This window comes from Scyliorhinus torazame, chromosome 5, assembly GCF_047496885.1.
Source record: "Scyliorhinus torazame isolate Kashiwa2021f chromosome 5, sScyTor2.1, whole genome shotgun sequence".
NCBI classification, from domain to species: Eukaryota; Metazoa; Chordata; class Chondrichthyes; order Carcharhiniformes; family Scyliorhinidae; genus Scyliorhinus; species Scyliorhinus torazame.
Genome location: NC_092711.1, coordinates 244,876,235 through 244,890,346, shown reverse-complemented (window position 1 = coordinate 244,890,346; position 14,112 = coordinate 244,876,235). Strand labels below are relative to the sequence as shown.

General features: G+C 43.7%; 1 protein-coding gene across 7 annotated transcripts in view; it reads right to left on the bottom strand.

Moving 5' to 3' along the window:
• Window positions 1–14,112, bottom strand: part of LOC140420998 (group XIIA secretory phospholipase A2-like) — a 227,093-nt gene that overhangs the window by 64,589 nt on the left and 148,392 nt on the right. The window contains exon 1 of one of the 7 annotated variants that reach the window (XM_072505246.1): window positions 4,977–5,342. The exons of the other annotated variants lie outside the window; for them this stretch is intronic. The gene's annotated coding sequence lies outside the window, so the exon portion shown is untranslated. Of the gene's footprint in view, window positions 1–4,976; window positions 5,343–14,112 lie in introns of those variants that run through there. 7 annotated transcript variants of the gene reach the window in all.

Here is a 14,112-nt window from a genome sequence, read left to right as displayed (position 1 = left end):
AGTGTGAAACAGACTGGTAAGCTCGAGGAGATACTTGTTAGGAAGGAAGATGTGTTGGGCATTTTGAAAAACTTGAGGATAGACAAGTTCCCCGGGCCTGATGGGATATATCCAAGGATTCTATGGGAAGCAAGAGATGAAATTGCAGAGCCGTTGGCAATGATCTTTTCGTCCTCACTGTCAACAGGGGTGGTACCAGGGGATTGGAGAGTGGCGAATGTCGTGCCCCTGTTCAAAAAAGGGAATAGTGATAACCCTGGGAATTACAGGCCAGTTCGTCTTACTTCGGTGGTAGGCAAAGTAATGGAAAGGGTACTGAGGGATAGGATTTCTGAGCATCTGGAAAGACACTGCTTGATTAGGGATAGTCAGCACGGATTTGTGAGGGGTAGGTCTTGCCTCACAAGTCTTATTGAATTCTTTGAGTTGGTGACCAAGCACGTGGATGAAGGTAAAGCAGTGGATGTAGTGTACATGGATTTTAGTAAGGTTCCCCATGGTAGGCTTATGCTGAAAGTAAGGAGGCATGGGATAGTGGGGAATTTGGCCAGTTGGATAACAAACTGGCTAACCAATAGAAGTCAGAGAGTGGCGGTGGATGGCAAATATTCAGCCTGGAGCCCAGTTACCAGTGGCGTACCGCAGGGATCAGTTCTGGGTCCTCTGCTGTTTGTGATTTTCATTCATGACTTGGATGAGGGAGTTGAAGGGTGGGTCAGTAAATTTGCAGACCATAGGAAGATTGGTGGAGTTGTGGATAGTGAGGAGGGCTGTTGTCGGCTGCAAAGAGACATAGATAGGATGCAGAGCTGGGCTGAGAAGTGGCAGATGGAGTTTAACCCTGAAAAGTGTGAGGTTGTCCATTTTGGAAGGACAAATATGAATGCGGAATACAGGGTTAACGGTAGGGTTCTTGGCAATGTGGAGGAGCAGAGAGGTCTTGGGGTCTATGTTCATAGATCTTTGAAAGTTGCCACTCAAGTGGATAGAGCTGTGCAGAAGGCCTATGATGTGCTGGCGTTCATTAGCAGAGGGATTGAATTTAAGAGCCGTGAGGTAATGATGCAGCTGTACAAAACCTTGGTAAGGCCACATTTGGAGTACTGTCTGCAGTTCTGGTCGCCTCATTTTAGGAAGGATGTGGAAGCTTTGGAAAACGTGCAAAGGAGATTTACCAGGATGGTGCCTGGAATGGAGAGTAGGTCTTACGAGGAAAGGTTGAGGGTGCTAGGCCTTTTCTTATTAGAACGGAGAAGGATGAGGGGCGACTTGATCGAGGTTTACAAGATGATCAGGGGAATAGATAGAGTAGACAGTCAGAGACTTTTTCCTCGGGTGGAACAAACCATTACAAGGGGACATAAATTTAAGGTGAATGGTTGAAGATATAGGGGAGATGTCAGAGGTAGGTTCTTTACCCAGAGAGTAATGGGGGCATGGAATAACTGCCTGTGGAAGTAGTTAAGTCGGAAACATTAGGGACCTTCAAGTGGCTGTTGGATAGGTACATGGATTACGGTAGAATGATGGGGTGTAGATTGATTTGTTCTGAATCTAGGACAAAAGTTCGGCAGAACATCATGGGCCGAAGGGCCTGTTGTGTGCTGTATTTTCTATGTTCTATAAATCTACTGTAAATCTTTGAGGATGTTAGTAAAGTTGACGAGGGAGAGCCAGTGGATGTAGTAGATTTGGACTTGCAGAAGGCTTTTGACAAAAGTCCCACCTAAGAGATTAGCGTGTAAAATTATAGCGTATGGGATTAGGGGTAGTTATTGAGAGGAATAAAACAATGGTTGGCAGACAGAAAACAAAGAGTAGGAATTAATGGATCTTTTTCAAATTGGCAGGCAGTGACTAGTGTGGTACCGCAGGGAGAGGTGCTAGGACCCCAGCTATTCACAATATATACTTAATGACTTAGGTGAGAGAACAAAATGTAATATCTCCAAATTTGCAGATGACACCAAGTTGGGAAGGTAAGCTGTGAGAAGGATGCAGAGAGATTCTTCAGTGTGATTTGGACAGGTTGAATAAGTGGGAAAATGAATGGCAGATGCAGTATAATTGGATAAATGCGAGATTATCCGCTTTGCTGGCAAAAACGAAAAGGCAGACTATTATCTGAATGGCCATAAATTAGGAGAGGGGAATGTGCAACGAGACCTGGGCATCATCGTACACCAGTCACTGAAGGTAAGCATGCAGGTACATCAGGCGGCAAAGAAGGTAAATGGTATGCTGGCCTTGATTGCAAGAGGATTAGAGTACAGGAGCAGGGATGTCTTGCTGAAATTATGAAGGCCTTGGTGAAGCCACGCCTGGAAAATTGTGTGCAGTTTTGGTCTCATCTGAGGAAGCATGTTATTGCTCTCGAGGGAGTACAGCGAAGGTTTACCATACTGATTCCTGGGATGGCGGGACTGACGTATGAGGAGAGATTGAATTGGTTAGCATTGTATTCGCTGGAGTTCAGAAGAATGAGGGGGAAACTCATACAAAATTATAAAATTCTGACAAGACGAGACAGGGTAGATGCAGGAAGGATGTCCCCGATGGTGGATGGGTCCAGACCCAGGGGGTCACAGCCTGAGGATAGGGGGTAGACCATTTAGGACAGGCATGATCAGAAATGTCTTCACCCAGAGAGTGGTGAGCCTGTGGAATGAGTTACCACAGGAAGTAGTTGAGGCCAAAATATTGTTATGTTTTCAAGAAACAGTTAGATATAGCACTTCAGTTAACTGTGGGCAGCACGGTAGCATTGTGGATAGCACAATTGCTTCACAGCTCCAGGGTCCCAGGTTCGATTCCGGCTTGGGTCACTGTCTGTGCGGAGTCTGCACATCCTCCCCGTGTGTGCGTGGGTTTCCTCCGGGTGCTCCGGTTTCCTCCCACAGTCCAAAGATGTGCAGGTTAGGTGGATTGGCCATGATAAATTGCCCTTAGTGTCCAAAGTTACCCTTAATGGTGGGTGGGGTTACTGGGTTATGGGGCTAGGGTGGAGGTGTTGACCTTGGATAGGGTGCTCTATCCAAGAGCCGGTGCAGACTCGATGGGCCGAATGGCCTCCTTCTGCACTGTAAATTCTATGATAATCTATGATAATTCAGTTGAAGGGGTTGAAAGGATATGGGGGGAAAGCTGGATTAGGCTATTGAATTGGTTGATCAGCCATGATCATAATGAATGGCAGAGCAGGCTTGAAGGCAGAATGGTCTCCTCCTGTTCCCATTTTCTATGTTTCTATGTTACTTTGTTATGGGCCAGGGTTTAGAGAACCCCAAAGTGTATCATGGCGTTCACCTGACCCACAACTTTTAATAGATTGTGGTATGGGGAGCACTGGCCCACTCTACAGGTGTGGTACAGCAGAAATGGAAAAGTATTTTTTAAAGCAAAACAATGTTTATTCTATGAACTCAAGTTAACCTTTTTAAAACATGGTGAACATCTTAGCAACCATTAATTCAAATACAACCCCCAAAGAATACAACACGAAGTAATCCTTTAAGCTTTCCTTTTAACATCCATAAGACTTAAAACACCGTTTACCAGAAGCACATCAGGTTAAAGTCACTACTGTTATTAGTTTTAAATCACCAGGATCGATTTACTGTCTTTAGATTCGAGAGAGAAATTCATAGACCTTCTGGCTGTGACTGCAGCTATCCAGCTGTGAAAACGAAACTAAAACACGCCCTGCAGCAAACAGCCTAAAATGAAAGTAAAATGCTGACAAACAGCCCAGCTCCACCCACTCTCTGACATCACTGCAGTACTCAACACCCATTTCTTAAAAGGTACTCTCACATGACACTTACTCTATCTTAACTCAAGAAAACGAGGTTAAATTGGCTGCTTTTTAAACATGACTATTGGGTCTAGAAAAGGTATCCAAGGGAAAGGGATCCTTGTTAGATTAAACCTTTTGCTACCAGCAGAGGGAGAGTTGAATAAAGACATGGAGCCAGTGATCCCGCCTCACCCGGGGTTTGTAACAATTCGTAGGTGATCAGATGGTGACAAATTGAGGGGTCTCGCCTGGATCAACAACTTTTGAGGAACCTCACCTGAGGCTGGTCGTAATACAATGCACCTAGCATCTTGGTGTATATGCTTATTAGCGTTCTCCTGTATGTGGCCCCATCAAAACCTCATTGGTATACCCTACAGCAAAACTCAGCTATGTCCTCATCCTGCTTTGAGCCAGCAATTGTGCTCTCATTTACTCCTAACCTTGTTACAGCCCACTCATTCCTGGTGACCCATCTGTACAGATTCCAATTAGACACTACCCTTTTGCGATGTGCACAGTGCACAATATCTTAGCTGATGGATAAGTGTCATATCAAGCGATGGTGCTTCATCAGAGAACTGTTTTTTCTCTCATCATTCATAGTGCGACTGCACTAGCTGGCTTAGCAACCGAATTTGGGTATCTGAAAGCAAAAATATAGGAAGTGAGTGTAAGGGTGAAGCACAGGGGAGGTGTGAAAATCTCCACAGTGACACCAACCACAGCTTATACCATGCCAGGTAGTAGGATGAGGGTGAATGGTTTTTAGAAAGGGCATAAGACAGGGACATGCCATCGTCCTGAATGTTTTCAGCAAATCAGATACAAGTCCCAGTCACAGGCCGTGGAAAGATGCAGAGAACTATCTGCAAGGGTTCAGTGGTGCAGGCATGCTCTGTTGTTCCTTATGGTTATGTGTGACCTTATCCTGCAACAGAGACATAAGGATGTCAGTGGTTGTGTTGCAATGCATTTGTGTGGTGTGCCTGCCACCGCTGAATATGTGAAGGAATGTGGATGCTGCGAGAGGTGGCAGCATTGTCAAGTGTGCAACGGTGAGGTGAAGCAGTTGATCGATAGATATGAGCCCTGGTTGCTGATGGGCTATAGCACACTGGTCAGCACAAGAGATTGGTGCTACGGTAGGTAGATTTAATTTGAAGATGCATTTACTGACCTTGACCAGAAGTGTGAGGCTACAGAACGTTTTCCAGCAATACAACCCAGGTCTTTGGGGCAGGCCAAACTCCGGATACTGACCTCCTTGGCCACCTAGTCCCATTTTCTTTGCAGGGTGTGCCCATGGTCTCAGTAGAGCCACAGCCTCTCTCCTCTTTCTGACTTTAACCACTAAGGCCTTCAGCGCCACATCTGAGAACCTGGGAGCCCTCTTGTTCTTCTGCCATCACAGCCTAGGCAATGATCCAGTAGCTGTCGTAGCTTAATGCGCCTCGACTTTAAAGAAGTGCAGGTGGCTGTACATCGTTGAAGCATGCAGCCAATTAGCATTGTGTTTTGTTCTGGGCTGTACATTGTCACAATGAAGAGGAGGGAGCAAAATGTTTGCGTGCATTATTTGTTATTTTTGTTACAGAGTTTGTAAAGTTAAAAGATAATTCCTTTATTAGACTGTTAGAAACGACAATTGTTCAATAACAAAGGAAGATACGCTACAGTGTTATTTATCACGAATAACAATTACTCCTTACGATGCAGCACAATACTTAAATGCACAATATTGTGGAAAAGAATCTCAGCATATTAACCATGAATGATGCATATGAAGTGAACAGTCATTATGTAATTGCTGATAGTAATATATTTCATGCTTTAAAAAAAAAATCACCATCTAGCAGATGACAGGAATACTTTCCATGTCCAATGTTTTCAACTGACGTTGCACTGAGTTAACAAAAGGGTTGTTTTCACACTTGGTTTGGTGGTTATTTTTAGAAATGGTGTAATACCAGCTAAGCTTATGGTGCTTTGAGCTGTCAGACATTGTGCTGCATCTGCTATAATTCTCCTGATACAATTGCCCATCACCCATACCAAACAGACTGAAGTGAAGCATTGGAGGAAAGTCCTGGGACTTCAAATTTACTAATTCTCTCAAATCCCGCAGATATCTAGAACACATGATGTTTACACCCTCGGTCTTCCCCACTTTTTATGACTTTCAGGCTGTATAACAGATTGTGTTTGAACACAACTCATCTGGATTTAGATGATTTTGATATTCACTTCAAACTTCACCTTACAACGAATGATATAACTGAAGAGATTGATATATTGCGGCATATGTCCAACATCGAGACGGTGGGAAATTGGTAGGTGGGGTCATTTCTGGATCGTGAATCCATCTCCAATGTGAACTGGGAACTGATTGGCATTTTTGTTGAGGTGGAAGCCTAATTGGCGAGGGTGCCAGTTTGCTGGCCAATTAGTGGCCAGAGGGCAGGAATGCCAGTGGGACATCAGGGAAGGCGGCTACATACTGGCTCGACATGGATGCCATCACTTTGGAAAAAAATCTGTATCTTCAAATGAGCCAGAGCTGCAACCCGGGATAGGGTACAGGAATGCAACATCGAGGGCCGAAGGGCCTGTACTGCGCTGTAATGTTCTATGTTTTATGTTTTAATGTCAGTGTTTAAAAATGTAATTGCTGTGCAATTGATTTTTGTGAAAACTTCACTTTCGTAAAATCTCATGAAGCCTTTCAATACTGTGGACTGGCTAGAGTTATTGAACTTTACACAATTCTCAACAAGCGGCCACCCCATCAAAATTACAGGATATTAGAAGGCAAGATCTTAACGAGCATCGCAATTACATAAAAATGCTCAAATGCTCGATTAATAACGTGGGCACTTCACTTTCCTGCCCTCACGAAAGTCAGCAGTGTCGGAACAGATGCGGCTGACAAACACACAGGCCATTGGCAATATGTTAGTTTCTCCATGCCAACCCAACATGCACAAAAATCCTGCACTATATATGACGTTCCTCATCTGAAATATTCAGTGATGTAAATCTTGGCATAACTGTTCAAATCATACCACAACACTGATATAGCACAAATCAGTGTCTCACATGACATCCTATGTAACTCTCTGACTGTGGTAAACTATCCTTTCCATTCTTCTCAAATTGTATCCATCCTTGGACACGGCTGACCACAACTTCTCCTGGAATACCCATCCTCTGTTGTCAGTTGAGTGGGATCTGGTTTGGCTCTTGCCTAGCCAGTCGCAATCTCCTACAATGACTTTTCTTTCCACACCCATAGAACAGTTCCCAAACTGTGATTGTAAATGTGGTCAAAGAGATGGTAGATGGGAGTCATGAGCTCCCCCTCTTCCAAGACTGCGCCTTGCACCGAGGCCCAGATGGTGTCCGATCTTTCCCTTGCTCTGCTTGTGTCTCAGGTCTCTCTCACCCAGTCAGACAGTCACACCTGGTCCCAACACTATGGGCAAGTTTGACATGCAAGAGGGATTGATTTTCTCGTCCTCCACTTTATCTTCTCCCATTGAATCTTTCTGCTGGATCAGACCTCAACACTGGTGGCCTGGTCATGACAATTTTTTTTTTCTTCTTCTCAAGACTTTTCAAAAAAGTGATTTGCAGGGGACTCACTAATTCGGGAGTTCGTGTTCCTTGGCCTATAATGGAACGAAGGTCAAAATGTGGATGAAGGTCAAAAAATAAGTGGTAAGAAAAAATTAACTTGAGCATGAGGAAGTGTCAGTTTTTACATTGTTGAGTATGTGGATCATGGTAGAGGGTTTCAGGGGTGGGTATGTGTGTTGCAGCAATCCTAATTATTACATCTGAAAAGGAAGGATAGGGTCAGTTTTCCTTCGAGAACCAGTTTACTCCAATAAAATAAACTTTACAAAAATATTGGTAAAAAATAGGGTCATATTATCAAAGCATTTCATCTTGCACTCATCAGGATAGCTCGCAAGAAATACCAATAATAATAATCATAGCTTATTGTCACAAGTAGGCTTCAATGAAGTTACTGTGAAAGCCTCTAGTCACCACATTCCAGCACCTGTTCGGGGAGGCCACTACGGGAATTGAACCCACGCTGCTGGCACTGTTCTGCATTACAAGCCAGCTGTTTAGCCCACTGTGCTAAATCAGCCCCTGGGAGGGAACAATAATTTATGCTGCATGAGAAGAGAGTGCTGACTGGTTGGCAAGGTTGCCATGGAGAATGAATAAAAACAACATGAGTTAAAGTGTGATAATTAATTGTTCCCCAGTGCATTCTCCAAGGCAATGAAAAACTTTGATAGCATGTCTCTTTTTTTCAGCAACACTCAAGTTCTGTATGACCAAAACAACCATTGCGAAAAACAGCAATTTTTTTCAATACATGTTAAGAAATTATGAAAGTCTTAACAGACAATAGCTGGTAGGTACAACAAAAACATGACGTTGGTGAATCAGCGACACAATGGCTTGAGGTGTCAGAGCTGTTGTGTCTCCCCGCTGGCTAACCTGAGTGAAGAGGAAAGGAGCTACTGACTGTGTGTATGTGGGAGGAGTGGAAGGGAGAGTGGGAGAGAGGGGCTTCACCAAGTCTTCTGTAACCAGGAATACGGAGAGCTTGGCAGAAACCTATATACATACATACACCTTTACAAAGTACTTTAAAAACAGACTTTCATATTTAAATGTACGAAGTCTTACAACACCAGGTTAAAGTCCAACAGGTTTGTTTTGATGTCACTAGCTTTCGGAGCGCTGCTCCTTCCTCAGGTGAATGAAGAGGTCTGTTCCAGAAACATATATAGACAAATTCAAAGATGCCAAACAATGCTTGGAATGCGAGCATTAGCAGGTGATTAAATCTTTACAGATCCAGAGATGGGGTAACCCCAGGTTAAAGAGGTGTGAATTGTACCAAGCCAAGCCAGACGCTGCGACAACGAATGAACGGACATCGTGCAACAATCACCAGGCAGGAATGTTCCCTTCCAGTCGGGGAACACTTCAGCAGTCAAGGGCATTCAGCCTCTGATCTCCGGGTAAGCTTTCTCCAAGGCGGCCTTCAGGACCCGCGACAACGCAGAATCGCCGAGCAGAAACTTATAGCCAAGTTCCGCACACATGAGTGCGGCCTCAACCGGGACCTGGGATTCATGTCGCATTACATTCATCCCCCACCATCTGGCCTGCGAAATTCTACCAACTGTCCTGGCTTGGTACAATTCACACCTCTTTAACCTGGGGTTACCCCATCTCAGGATCTGTAAAGATTTAATCACCTGCTAATGCTCGCATTCCAAGCATTGTTTGGCATCTTTGAATTTGTCTATATATGTGTTTCTGGAACAGACCTCTTCATTCACCTGAGGAAGGAGCAGCGCTCCGAAAGCTAGTGACATCGAAACAAACCTGTTGGACTTTAACCTGGTGTTGTAAGACTTCTTACTGTGCTCACCCCAGTCCAACGCCGGCATCTCCACATCATATTTATATGTGTTATTACAATAATAATAATCTTTATTGTCACAAGTAGGCTTACGTTAACACTGCAATGAAGTTACTGTGAAAAGCCCCTAGTTGCCACATTCCAGAGCCTGTTCGAGTACACAGAGGGAGAATTCAAAATGTCCAAATTACCTAACAGCACATCTTTCAGGACTTGTTGGAGGAAACTGGAGCACCCGGAGGAAACTCACTCAGATACAGTGAGAACAGTGAGCCAAGCCAGGAATCGAACCTGGGACACTGGAGCTGTGAAGCAACAGCGCTAACCACTATGGCAAAACCTACTGCTGCGAAACTCTCAGCATACATGGTTCAATATATCGACGTGTATGTTCCATTGTCCTGGAGAGCAAGTACAATCAATCATCCTGGATGTCACAATCATTGATTTCTTTCTTTTGGGGGAAAGTAACACAAAGAAAATCGAGAATTTGATAATATTGCTTCTGATTTGTGTGTGGAACGTTGTAAAGTAACAAAAAAAGTTCTACCAACTGGTCCAAAGACGTGCAGGATAGGTGGATTGTCCATGCTAAATTGCCCCTTAGTGTCCAAAAGATTAGGTGGAGTCACAAAGCTAGGCTAGGAGCGTAGAGACTTAAGGCCAGACGATCGCAAGTTTATCAGCATGCCATGACCTCATAATAATAACACATGGAATTTGTCAAACACCATACAGTAGGCAGACTTCAGAAACAGCTCCTATTACCTCAGTTCATTACCGAATATCAAAATAACCAGAATTTATTGACAAAACTGCCAGTTTCAAGGGAACTGCAACACTTGCAGGTGAATGCAAGTCCATCAATTGATCGGCTACATTTTGCATAGTGCCCATGCCAGCAGCTACAAAACAAAATGTCAGAAACTGTGGATAACTATCATTGGAGGATGGACTGATTCAAAAATCATGTCCAAAAACGAGAGAGACTATTTTGGCCTTATCGGGATAAGCTAGGCATCTCCTGGGGAGTCATATTTAAGGCAGACAGGTCATCATATTGGAATCTTTGTGACCTGATATTTAAATGAATGATTTACACAGTGAAATCCATAATTCTCAAATGTCGGCAGACCAAGCAAGATCCACGATTTGCAATGTAATATCTGGGAGTGACGTTTAAGTGCAACTATTTCATCACTGGCAGAGCTTATGTTTGGCAGATCAGTGCTTATCAATCTGCCTCCTTTCACCTATTCTACTCTCTCAGAAAATAGGGAACAACTTTTAAAACAGCAAGTGAAAATGACAAATATGCACAGTAATAACGTGGGTACAAAATTGTATGGTTTACAGTTGGGACAAGTTCACATCCAGTATTACGATCCCGAACTAGACCCCACCAATGGATAGGATACTGGACAGAAACCCCAATATTTTATTTTAATTTTGTAAAACTGGGAGGAAAGTATACCTTGCTCCAGGCGTGATTTCACAAGAAATAGGAATATGGTAGATTAAAACAAACCTTATTACGAACATAGTATTAAAATATTTTTAACATCACACCTGAAAATAGTTTACAATTACCCCTTGAACAATGCTAATCAATGCAGTGGCACAATAACCTTTAACTGCTATCTTTATTCCCACTCAAACAACAAAAAAATCTGAGCTCTCAATCGATTGTTAAAAACAATTAGTACTCAGGAATACCTGCTTTACAGAAATGTCTGGATACTCTACTTCAAGAAAAATAGATCTTTCGACACTGCTTTAAAGATAAGACCCAATTCCTGTCAGAACCATGTACAAACTCTGGCTGTATTTCTTCAGTAGCTGCTTCAGTTTGTTTCAGCTCACCTTCTAACCACATTCTTCTGGACTGGCTGGAAAGAAGCTGCTAATCTATCTACAGACATATCTTTCAACTTAACTTGAGATGCTGGACTTCTGCTCACATCTCCAACTTACTCTTAACTAACACTGCTTTTACTCCCCCCAGTAATTACATCATCTTATCAGGCTGAAATCAAATGAATTCCACAGGGAGTCCCCTTAATCCAAACAACATTCCATTAGCCCAAGCTTTTATGATGGCTCAATTGCACCAGTGACTTCTAAAATCCTTCAACCCAGGATTCCTTAAAAACACTACTAACACAGGCTTTTAACCCTTGCTGCACCAAATACCTATAATACCATGTATCAGAAATCCCTACAGTCATCACACCAGGATCCCACAGAAATATGTGACAACCAGTCAAAATGACAAGGATTTGTTCAGAACCAAATTCCTATGAAGTCATTACTTACAAAGGCACAATGGTTCACTAATGCATAACCGAGAACAAATCAAATCCATTCCAGCTCCTCAACTATTGTGCATTGAGGACAAGATCCCACATACAACCTGGACAACATTCAAGAATGACAACCCCATGGATCCCTGTGAACAATTAAAAACTCCTCCAGACAAGGTTACTATTACAAGATCTGGATGTACCAGCAGATTGCCTCCACACTTTGGAGACTCATAGATTCATCTCTTCTATATACAAAGAACAAAGAAATGTACAGCACAGGAACACGCCCTTCGGCCCTCCAAGCCCGTGCCGTCCATGCTGCCCAACTAAACTACAAGCTTCTACACTTCCTGGGTCCGTATCCCTCTATTCCCATCCTATTCATGTATTTGTCAAGATGCCCCTTAAATGTCACTATCGTCCCTGCTTCCACCACCTCCTCCGGTAGCGAGTTCCAGGCACCCACTACCCTGTGTAAAAAACTTGCCTCGTACATCTACTCTAAACCTATGCCCCCTAGTAATTGACCCCTCTACCCCGGGGAAAAGCCTCTGACTATCCACTCTGTCTATGCCCCTCATAATTTTGTAGACCTCTATCAGGTCGCCCCTCAACCTCCGTCGTTCCAGTGAGAACAAACAGAGTTTATTCAACTGCTCCTCATAGCTAATGCCCTCCATACCAGGCAACATTCTGGTAAATCTCTTCTGCACCCTCTCTAAAGCCTCCACATCCTTCTGGTAGTGTGGCGACCAGAATTGAACACTATACTCCAAGTGTGGCCTAACTAAGGTTCTATACAGCTGCAACATGACTTGCCAATTCTTATACTCAATGCCCCGGCCAATGAAGGCAAGCATGCCGTATGCCTTCTTGACTACCTTCTCCACCTGTGTTGCCCCTTTCAATGACCTGTGGACCTGTACTCCTAGATCTCTTTGACTTTCAATACTCTTGAGGGTTCTACCATTCACTGTATATTCCCTACCTGCATTAGACCTTCCAAAATGCATTATCTCACATTTGTCCGGATTAAACTCCATCTGCCATCTCTCCGCCCAAGTCTCCAAACAATCTAAATCCTGCTGTATCCTCGGACAGTCCTCATCGCTATCCGCAATTTCACTAACCTTTGTGTCGTCTGCAAACTTACTAATCAGACCAAATCATTTCATATACTACAAACAGCAAAGGTCCCAGCACTGATCCCTGCGGAACACCACTGGTCACCGCCCTCCAATTAGAAAAGCATCCTTCCATTGCTACTCTCTGCCTTCTATGACCTAGCCAGTTCTGTATCCACCTTGCCAGCTCACCCTTGATCTCGTGTGACTTCACCTTTTGTACTAGTCTATCATGAGGGACCTTGTCAAAGGCCTTACTGAAGTCCACATAGACAACATCCACTGCCCTACCTGCATCAATCATCTTTGTGACCTCCTCAAAAAACTCTATCAAGTTAGTGAGACACGACCTCCCCTTCACAAAACCATGCTGCCTCGCACCAATACATCCATTTGCTTCCAAATGGGAGTAGATCCTGTCTCGAAGAATTCTCTCCAGTAATTTCCCTACCACTGAAGTAAGGCTCACCGGCCTGTAGTTCCCTGGATTATCCTTGCTACCCTTCTTAAACAGAGGAACAACACTGGCTATTCTCCAGTCCTCCGGGACATTACCTGAAGCCAGTGAGGATCCAAAGATTTCTGTCAAGGCCTCAGCAATTTCCTCTCCAGCCTCCTTCAGTATTCTGGGGTAGATCCCATCAGGCCCTGGGGACTTATTGGATTGGATTTGTTTATTGTCACGTGTACCGAGGTACAGTGAAAAGTATTTTTCTTAATATTTAATAGTATCTAGCTTAATATTTTTTAAGACGCCCAACACCTCGTCTTTTTGGATCTCAATGTGACCCAGGCTATCTACACACCCTTCTCCTGACTCAACATCAACAATTCCTTCTCTTTGGTGAATACTGATGCAAAGTATTCATTTAATACCTCGCCCATTTCCTCTGGCTCCACACATAGATTCACTTGCCTATCCTTCAGTGGGCCAACCCTTTCCCTGGCTACCCTCTTGCTTTTTATGTATGTGTAAAAAGCCTTGGGATTTTCCTTAATCCTATTTGACAATGATTTTTCGTGACCCCTTCCACCCCTCCTGACTCCTTGCTTAAGTTCCTTCCTACTTTCCTTATATTCCACACAGGCTTCGTCTGTTCCCAGCCTTTTAGCCCTGACAAATGCCTCCTTTTTCTTTTTGACGAGGCCTACAATATCTCTCGTTATCCAAGGTTGCCGAAAATTGCCATATTTATCCTTCTTCCTCACAGGTACATGCTGGTCCTGAATTCCTTTCAACTGACACTTGAAAGCCTCCCACATGTCAGATGTTGATTTTCCCTCAAACATCCGCCCCCAATCTAGGTTCTTCAGTTCCCGCCTAATATTGTTATAATTAGCCTTCCCCCAATTTAGCACATTCATCCGAGGACCACTCTTATCCTTGTCCACCAGCACTTTAAAACTTACTGAATTGTGGTCACTGTTCCT